At 49.1% G+C, this 10,726-nt stretch overlaps 1 pseudogene; it reads left to right on the top strand.

Moving 5' to 3' along the window:
- Positions 1 to 1,586: 1,586 nt before the first annotated feature.
- On the top strand, positions 1,587 to 3,173 carry LOC147976812 (uncharacterized; annotated as a pseudogene).
- The last annotated feature ends 7,553 nt before the right edge of the window (positions 3,174 to 10,726 follow it).

Genomic DNA, 10,726 nt, shown 5'->3' with positions numbered 1-10,726 from the left:
TTGGGCCACAACCTGGTGGCCTGACCCCCGTCACCAGCGTAGCAGCTCAGTACGGCGTGCCCCCACCGCCTGCCTCGGCTCCTCCAGCACACTAGCAGCACGGGGACGTCCCTCCACACCCCGTCTACGGCCGGCGCACCTCCCGCGGCGCCGCAGCAGGCTTCGGATCAGGCTGCTCTGGCCAGGCTCTCAACGCCATGAGCGTGTAGCAAGGGCAAGCATCGTCGAGCTCCGGTGGTGAATGGTACCTCGACTCCAGTGCGACGTGTCACATGGCCTCATCTTTGGTATTCTCACTTCATCCCACCCCAGTTTTTCTCCCCTGATATCATAGTTGCCAATGGATCCACGCTTGCAGTCACGGACATAGGTCAACACACCATCCCCACTTCCTCCCAAAACCCATCTCTTCGTAACATCCTAGTCTCTCCACACTTAATCAAAAACCTCATTTCCGTTAAAACTCTTACTCGTGGCAACCCAGTTAACGTGGAATTTGATGACCGTGGTTTTCTTTCAAGGATCGAAGAAGAAGGCAAAGATCCTCCGCTGTGATTCACCGGACGAGCTCTACCCTCTCCATCCATCACGCTGGTCCCAAGCACCCCACGCCTTCATTGCTGTTACGCGCGATACCTGGCACCGGCGCCTTGTTCACCTTGGTGATGATGCGCTGGGCTCCACCCTCTGCCATGCCTCCATACACGCCCCTGGCTCCGACGGAGACATCTCCACCGCCTATCAATTAGGAAAAAGTCATCTTTTACCTTTCAGTTCTTCAGGTCATGTCTCATATTTCCCTTTCCAGCTTGTACATTGTGATGTATGGACCTCACCCATGCTTAGTTTGTCTAGTTTTTAGTGTTACTTAGTCGTGGTTGATGACTATAGTCATTTCATATGGACGTTTCCTCCCAAACAGAAATCAGATGTTCTACCCACACACCGTGCATTTGTACGCCTCGCCTGCACTCACTTCAACCTGACGGTCCAAACAGAACGGGCAGGAGTTTGAAAGCTTTGCTGCATGTCAGTTCTTCTCCTCCCTCGGCATCATTCTGCGTATGTCATGCCCTTACACATCTCCGCAGAATAGGCGCGCTGAGCGCGCTCTCAGCACACTAAATGACATCACATGCGTGTTGGAGTTAAACACGAAGTGCACCGTGTCCTGTCCGGTTCAGTACAAGTGTACTTGTATGTGTCTGTTTAGGTCTTCAAGTAATTACCGAATAGGACTAATACTAGTTGATGAGCTAGTATATATATATCCCTATACCCCTGTAATCTATGTACCGAGACCAGATCAAATCAATACAAACCAAAGGCACGACACGAGCCTTTTGTGCGATACAACTCGGCATGTCTCTCCTGTGCTAGTCTCACGTGCGTTGTCCAAGCAAAGGATCGATTGCTACCTTGGCTAGCTTTACACTAGGGGTGATCAATCACGAGTTAGCTTTGTTTTGTTCATCGCGCTCGTCTCCGTCGTCGGTCGTCGCGTGTCACCGGAAAGTACTCGGCAACGTCGTATGGGCCAACAATTGGTATCTAGAGTAAGGTTGATCTTCTAATAACGGAGGATCATGACAGATGACGAGAAGACCAAGCAGCTGGCGGAGTACTCCGGTGCAGTTAAAGTAATTGCTGCTCCGGCGAGTTCGTCGTATCCACGGTTTGATCGCGAGAACTTCGGGGTCTGGAAGACCCTCATGGAGTGTGGTCCCCGCGCCAACGAGCTATAGGACGCGGTGGATCCCGGAGGTGACGCGTTCAAGAAGGAGGGAGCCGAGCACCGGAAGGATCTGTAGACGGCGTCGGCGATTTACTCGGTGATGCCGATGGATGTCCTCCAGCACTTGATCGCCAAAGTAACGGCGAATGAGGTGTGGGATATGCTGAAGCTCATGTTCGAGGGACACACCCGCGTCAAGCAAGCCAATCTCCAAACTCTTCTAAGGAACTATGAGACTTTGGTCATGGGCGACGATGAGTCTGTGGATGCGTTCGCTTCACGGGTGGCTACTCTCGTCAATCGGATTTGCGCGCTTGGAGAAAACCTCACAGAGGCCTCGGTTGTCCGGCGGTTCTTGCGCGCGGCCCCTCCCCGATACCTGCAAATTGTCACGGCGATCGAGCAGTGTGTCGATCTCGAGACCCTCTCCATTGATGATCTCATCGGACGCTACAAGGCTCACGACGAGCGTATGCGGTACAGTCTTGGGGACGGGACGAACGACGAGCTTGTGATGCTCACAAAGGCGCAGTGGATCGCCCTCGAAAAGCAAGGCGGATCCACGAGCAGCAGCAAGAAGAAGGGAAAGCAGCGTTCGGCGAGAAAGAACTTCGCCGACTCGGACGATGAGGCTGCACCACCACCGAGGAGAAAGTTTGACATCAGGAAAGTGAGATGTTATAACTGTGGCCTCCTCGGCCACTTCAAGGCTGACTGCGAGAAAGCACCGAAGCAGAAGGCGCTCATTGCCCATCAAGGAGATGATGGTGATATGATGTTGATGAGTGAACTCGTGGATGAGGAGGATCCAATTCTTCGAGTGCCGGCTAAAGAAACTGATGCGCTTGTGGAAGAAAAAGTTCGCTATCATGATCATGGTTCAGAAACTCATGTTAATGCTACAGATGCGGGGAGTGATTCCGAAACTTACGACAATACTACAGGCGTAAGTGCTATCTTTGCTGGAGCGAAAGAAGCGATAGCTGTGTGTGCTCGACCATGGAGAAGCAGTCTCTGTGTTGCTCAACTGAAGAAGAGGTCCGTAGGTGACCGGAAGAGGGATACAAAAGTTTTGACTCCAGACAAAGTCGTGGCGTCAGAAGACCACGACACCAGCCAGACAGGTGAGGTTCTGCCAGGAGGCAACGACGCGCGACGGTTGCTCGGACCAGGAGAGCGTTGGGCCTACATAACGCTAGAAACGGCAAGGAGCAACGTTGCGTCCATGGTGTCAGGTAGCCTGATGAGCACGGGCATCGTGTCAGATGCCATGACACGGGACGCGGCAGCAAAGCCCGCTACATTCCACACGTCAAGAAGGAGCATTGCCCTCTCAGTGAGCGCGCTTGGCAGCCTAGTTGCTGGAGCTGAAGACGGCAACACAACCACGACCCAAGGTAGAAGCAGTACGTACAAGGAATGTACAGTAGCTCTATAAGGAAACTCACCACCACGTGAAAGCCTATTAGATGGGCGGGTGGCTACAAGGTAGCCACCTGCTCTTTCCAGCGCAAATATGAAGGAGTGTTGGTGTCATGCTATGAAAGAAGAGTTGGGGTTGATCCATGACAATAATTCATGGGAGCTTGTGGATCTTTCCAACAATGAAAATGCTATGGAGCTCAAGTGGGAATTTAAGGTCAAGAAAGATGTTGAAGGGTGCATGAAGCACAAAGCTAGATTTGTAGCCAAAGAGTGTGTGCAAGAGGAAGGTGTGGACTTCGAAGAAGTGTTAATTCCCATTGCAAAGATGGAGTTGGTGAGATTACTCATCGCTCTCGCAGCTCAGAAATCATGGAAAGTACATTACATGGATGTAAACTCCGTGTTTTTGAACGGCGAGATAGAAAGAGATGTGTATGTGAATCAACCATCGAATTTCATCAAAGAGGGAGAAGAGCACAAGGTACTGAAGTCACACAAAATCTTGTATGGGTTATGGCAAGGACCTCGGAAGTGGAACATCAAACTTGATCATACATTGATTTCTCTTGGATTTGAGAAAGCCCCACTAGAGCATGCAATGTACAAGAGAGGTGAAGGAAGTGATCTTCTACTAGTTGGCATCTATGTTGACGACCTATTAATTACCGGAGCAGATGAAGAGGTGATTGCAAAGTTCAAGCTACAGATGAAAGAGCTTTTCAAGATGGATGATCTCGGTCTTTTGAGCTACTACCCCGGGATAGAGGTACATCAAAAGATGGAGGGGATCACACTATGCCAGGAGGCATACACAAAAAAGGTACTTGAAAGCCGTGTCATGAAAGATTGCAATCCAGTTGACGCTCCAATGAAACCTCGTCTTGAGCTAAGCAAGAAGAGTAAAGTAACTGCTGTTGATGCAATAGAGTATATTGCAGCGGCCGCTGCGGCGTGTCAAGGTGTGTGGTTAGGGAGGCTACACAGTGATCTCATGGATCGAAATCCGGAACAAGTGGTGCTCAATGTTGAAGGCAAGTCTACAACTTTTCTACGTGAGGATCCAGTGTGGCATGATAGGGGCAAGCACATTGATATGGTATATCACTACATAAAGGACTACGTGGAAGAAGGTAAGATGAAGGTCAATTACGTTTGCACCGATGATCAGATGGCAGACATGTTAACCAAGGCTTTGGATCGAGAGAAGTTCTTGGAGATGACAAGAAGGATCGGCGTCGGAGCTGTAACGTAACGACGTCGTGTTTAGGGGGGTGATTGTTGGAGTTAAACACGAAGTGCACCGTGTCCTGTCCGGTTCAGTACAAGTGTACTTGTATGTGTCCGTGTAGGTCTCCAAGTAATTACCGAATAGGACTAGTACTAGTTGATGAACTATACCCTTGTAATCTATGTATCGAGACCATGGCCGGTCCTGAGATTTCGGGGGCCCGGAGCGAACTAAACATTGGGGGCCCTCAATATACAAGTCATTATAATATAAGTATATATATAAATTTATCTCAAAAATAATGTATATATAAATTATTATCAGTAACACTTCAATGCATCTAAAATCAGTATGTGTATCAAATAATTTATACATATTACCTTAAAAATTTCTTCTAACATTTCTCGATGCAAAGTCACTTATGGTGGGGTCGATATCAATCTCATCCAATAATTTCTTCTCGATGCATAATGTAGCCAAACCATTTAACCTCTCTTGAGTCCTCAAATAATTCTTCAACAATTTCAACTTCGAAAAGCTTCTTTCGGCTGATGCAACTGTCATAGGCACAGTAACTAAGATGCAATAGGCAATGGAGATATTAGGATAGCAGTCAACTTCTCTCACATGCCTGAAAATATTCATAGCAGACATTATTGGCAAGGTGAATCGCATAATCTTCAATTCAGAAATAAGATAATATACCTCAACATCAGATGAACCATTAAGAGAGAAAGTTTCTGCAAATTTTGTGCAACATCCTTCAAGTTCATTGTCACTTAATGACTTCAGGGTGCCCGAGCTCAATAAAAATCTGAATATATCTTTAAACACCATCAGTTCTTTAAATCTATCATTCAAAGAAGTGGCCCCCATATCAACCAAAATATTAAAATATTTAACTCGGAAAGCCTTCTCAGCTTCTAAAATTCATTCTTCTTTTTTCCTTTTGCTGCTACCTGATGGATAATTCCTCTTACTGGAGGACTTCATAATAACACACACACAATGTTGAAAATAAAAAAAATGTTCTATCAATTATTGAACATTGCCGGCAATGTATCAAAGGATTTTTTTGTATCAGTATTATATGAATATACCTCAATACCTGATGGAGTGATGGCCGGTCAAACTTCAGTGCATGTGCATATACAATACAACACACAGGGGATTGGCCGATTGCACAGTGCATAGAGTCTGCAAAGGATTGAGAAGAGAACAATTGAGCAAATGCCAAAGGGGCTCTGGAATTGAAATCAGCGGCAAATATATACAGATTAGGAAGAAAATTACCAGGCGGCGGCGAGGTGGGAGTGCATGCGTGCAACGTGCCTGTACGGCGGCATCGGCGGACAGCAGCTACGGCTGGGACTTGGGCGTTGCGTGACTCCGCGTGATGGCAGAGTCGAACACAACAGAAACGAAATCGTCCAGGCCGCTGATTGATCGTTCTGAAAGGAATACCGCTGATCGCTCAAAACATTCAATCGCTGGGATCGGGAGATCGGGCTGCTGGCCACAGACACCCCCCCCCCCCCCCCCCCCCCCCGCAGCCCACAGGGCCGGCCCTGACCGAGACCAGATCAAATCAATACAAACCAAAGGCACGACACGAGCCTTTTGTGCGATACAACTCGGCGTGTCTCTCCCGTGCTAGTTTCACGTGCGTTGTCCAAGCAAAGGATCAATTGCTAGCTTGGCTAGCTTTACACTGCAGGTGATCGATCACGAGTTAGCTTTGTTTTGTTCATCGCGCTCGTCTCCGTCTCGGCGACGTCATATGGGCCAACAATGCGCTCTACTCGTTCATGCCTCCATGCCTTACTCATATCGGGCAAAAGCACTCCAGACCGCCACGTTTCTTCTGAACCGAAGGCGGTGCCGTCTCCATCACCAACACACACTGTTTTACCTCCTCTACGGTGCACACCCCGACTACTCTGCCATGCGAGTCTTCGGGTGTCAGTGCTTCCCCAACATCACCGCCATTACACTTCATAACCTGGCGCCTCGCTCGGTCCCTTGTGTCTTCCTCGGATACTCACAAGATCACAAAGGCTACCGTTGCTTAAACCTACGACCGGCCATGTCATCATCTCACAACACGTCATGTTCGACGAAAACTCCTTCCCCTTTCAGCAACACACAGAAGAGCGCGCCTCCGCCTCTGTGCTCGACCTCACCGACCACGTCGTCGCTCCACTCATTCCCCACGTTGTCGCCAGCCAACAACACACTCCCTACCACGAGCGCCCCCATAGTCCAAACAGCTTCCCCAGACCCTACCATGGCTACCAACTCGCCCACCCACACGCACACCAGCGCTCCTGCCTCCCCGCCACCCGATCCCGACCCCCCGAGTCCACCCTCTCCGAATCACCAAAATGACCCACCCCCGGCTCCCCTCGCTCCATCACACAAGATGGTCACGCGAGCCCGAGCAGGTAAATTCTTCCCCAACCCTAAGTACCACTGAAATCTCCACGCCAATGTTGCCACTTCCATCTCTCCTGTACCCAAGTCCGTGCGGGCTGCTCTGCGTGATCCAAATTGGCTAACTGCGATGCAGGATGAATTCTCGGCATTGATGCAGAACCAAACATGGAGCCTCGTTCCTCGCCCCCTGGAGCTAACATTGTGACCGGCAAGCGGCTGTTTTGGCACAAGTTCAAAGCTGATGGCGGGCTCGAGCGTTACAAGGCGAGTTGGGTGGTGCGAGGTTTCTCTCAGCGACAAGGCATGCACTTCGACAAGACCTTCTCGCCGGTCGTCAAGGCTGCCACAATCCGCGCTGTGCCCACCGTGGCAGCCTCCCGCGCGTGGCCAATTCACCAGATGGACATGAACAATGCGTTCCTCCACGGCCACCTCATCGAGCGCGTGTACTGCCAGCAGCCGGCTGGCTTCGTTGACGCGGCCCGCCCCGACCACGTCTTCCTCCTCAATAGATTGTTCCACAGCCTCAAGCAGGCGCCACGTTCCTGGTTTGCCAGGTTCGCCGCGTTCGCCCGCACGCTCGGCTTCCATGACTCCCGCACGGATCCGTCCCTGTTCGTGCTACACAACAATGGCGAGATGGATTACCTGCTACTCTACGTCGACTATATTATTCTGGTCGCGTCGTCCACATCTCTCCTTCGCTGTCTCCAATAGCAGCTCTCAACGGAATTCTCTATGAAGGACCTGGGTGCCCTTCACTACTTCTTGGGCACCGTTGTCACCAGGAATGTCGATGGCTTCTTCCTGTCGCAGCGTGGCTACATGGTCGAGGCTGTGTCCACCCCTGTCGACACGCACTCAAAGCTGTCCGCCACAGACGGGGCGCCAGTCTCGAATGCCTCGGAGTACCACAGCATGGTTGGCGCGCTCCAGTACCTGACTATGACGTGCCCCGACATCGCCTACGCCATGCACCAATGCTGCCTCGTCATGCACGATCCGCATGCCGCCCACCTTGCCCTGGTCAAGCACATCTTGCGCTATCTCCGCGGCACAACGGATCTTGGATTGCATCTCCACTGCTCCTCCAAACTCGACCTCTTGGCGTACTCCGACGCCGACTGGGTCGGCTATCCGGACACCCTTCGCTCGACCTCCGGCTATGTGGTGTTCCTCGACGACGCCCTCGTGTCCTGGTTTAGGAAGCGCCAGGCCACGGTTTCGCGATCAAGCACGGAGGCCGAATACCGCGCCGTCGCCAATGCAGTCGCTGAGTGCTGCTAGCTCCGGCAACTCCTCGGCGAGCTACGAGTCCCACTGCCCAAAGCCACGGTGGTGTTCTATGACAACATCTCATTGGTGTACATGGCGGGCAATCCAGTCCACTACCGACGCACGAAGCACATCAACCTAGACATCCACGTCGTCCGTGAGAAGGTCGCCCTCGGCGAGTTCCGCATTCTCCATGTCCCGACCAAGCAGCAGTTCGCCGACATCTTGACCAAGGGGCTCCCCTCACCGGCATTCCATGATTTTCGGTCCAGCTTAGGAACGCAGTAATTTCAAAAATTTCCTACGCACACGCAAGATCATTGTGATGCATAGCAACGAGAGGGGAGAGTATTGTCTACGTACCCTCGTAGACCGTAAGCGGAAGCGTTATAACAACGCAGTTGATGTAGTCGTACGTCTTCACGATCGACCGATCCTAGTACCGAAAGTACGTCACCTCCGTGATCTGCACACTTCAACTTGGTGACTGATAATCCCCAAGTGCAGGGAATCATCGTAGTAATTTCCAAAGATGGAAGTGATAAGTATGGAGTGTCGAACCCACAAAGAGCTAAAGGTAAGATCAATATTCTCTCAAGCCCTATCTGCCACTGATACGACTCTACGTACACCGACGTTTGCTTCCAACTAGAAACGAGAAATAAAACTACATTGTGGGTATGAAGAGGATAACTTTGTATGATATCGGAGAGCTAAAATATGAAAGTAGGTGCTGTTATCATAAAGTTAGAATATATTACTAGATATTATAAATAGCAAGTGTGGAATAATGGTGGATCGGTGTGCGGAATTGTCCTAGGCAATTGTTAACAAGACCGGTAATCACTATTGCAGTTGCATATGAGGGAGAGGCATAAGCTAACATACTTTCTCTTCTTGGATCATATGCACTTATGATTGGAACTCTAGCAAGCATCCGCAACTACTAAAGATCATTAAGGTAAAACCCAACCATACAATTAAAGTATCAAGTCCGCTTTTATTCCCATATGCCATGTCCCGCTTATCCGTGTTTGTGTTTCAATCACTCACGCAACACAGACAATAAGCAAACCATGGACATATTGCAACACCCTACAGCGGGAATCTATCATGCTTGCGCGACACGGAGGGCATCATAAGACAAGACCAAAGTAAAACATACAACTCATACCAATCTAGATCATCAATCAACCCAAAGACAAAGGATATCTACTCAAAACATCATAGGATGGCAATACATCATTGGATCATAATATGTGGCATAAAGCACCATGTTCAAGTAGGGATTACAGCGGGGTGCGGGAGAGTGGACCACGTAAAAGAGATGAGGATGGTGATGATGAGGGTGATGTTGATGAATACGATCACCGCGACGCTGATTCCCCTCCCGATGGCACTCCGGTGCCACCGAGAGAGAGGAGGAGAGGTTCTCCCCCCCTGTGCTTCCTCCTCCATGGCCTCCCCCGCGGATGGGGAGAGGTTCTCCCTCTGGTCCTTGGCCTTCATGGTGATGATGGCCCCTCCGGGATCCTCCTCCATAGCCTCCGGTGATGATGGCCCCCTCCGGCAGGGTGCCAGAGAGGGCCTAGATTGATTTCTCATGGCTATAGATGCTTGCGGCGGCGGAACTTCCGATCTAGGTTAATTTCTGGAGGTTTCTGTATATATAAGAGGTTTTTGGCGTCCAGAACAAGTTAGGGGGGGTCTTCGGGCTATCCACGAGGTAGGGGGCATGCCCAGGGGGGTCGCGCCTCCCACCCTCGTGGGCAGCCCGGGACTCTTCTGGCCCAACTCTTTTACTCCATGGCCTTCTCCTGGTCCAAAAATAAGCTCCGTCAACTTTGAGGTCAATTGGACTCCGTTTCCTTTTCCTTTTCTGCGATACTCTAAAACAAGGAAAAAATAGAAACTAGCACTGGGCTCTAGCTTAATAGGTTAGTCCCAAATATCATATAAAATAGCATATAAATGCATATAAAATATCCAAGGTTGATAATATAATAGCATGAATACTTCATAAATTATAGATACGTTGGAGACGTATCAGCATCCCCAAGCTTAATTCTTGCTCGTCCTCGAGTAGGTAAATGATAAAAGAAATAATTTATGAAATGTGAATGCTAGCAAGTGCATAAGTTTCATCAATAATAATTCCAATCACTTTTTCTAGCATCATTATATATCATAATAGTAGCTCATTTTCATAAAACTTTTCATGATCAAGTAACAAGCTATTCACATGTTAAAGTATAGATCATAAACTTTCTTGAAACTAACAAACTATATTCTCAGTCATCAAACAATTGCAATTCATCTTATTTTCAGGAAGGGTCTATGTTAGAGCTTTGATTTAGCAAACTCCACACATTCAACTATCATATAATCTTTCACAATTGTTAACACTGACGTGATATTTATGGGTTCAAAGTCTTAATCGGACACAGAGATAGGGGCTTATAGATTTGCCTCCCAACCTTTTACCTCAAGGTTCATGGTAACTTACATCCAATTGGATATATATATATATATCAGGATCTTTCCAACACAATGTGCTTGCCAAAGGATAAAATGTAAAAAGGAAAGGTGAAGATCATCATGACTCTTGCATAAGGGTAGAAGATAAA

Source organism: Triticum urartu, chromosome 4A (assembly GCF_056163025.1).
Source record: "Triticum urartu cultivar PI428250 chromosome 4A, HENAU_Tu73, whole genome shotgun sequence".
In the NCBI taxonomy this organism is placed as follows: Eukaryota; Viridiplantae; Streptophyta; class Magnoliopsida; order Poales; family Poaceae; genus Triticum; species Triticum urartu.
The sequence above is the reverse complement of the archived record's forward strand: the minus strand, read 5'-3'. Positions and strand labels throughout refer to the sequence as shown.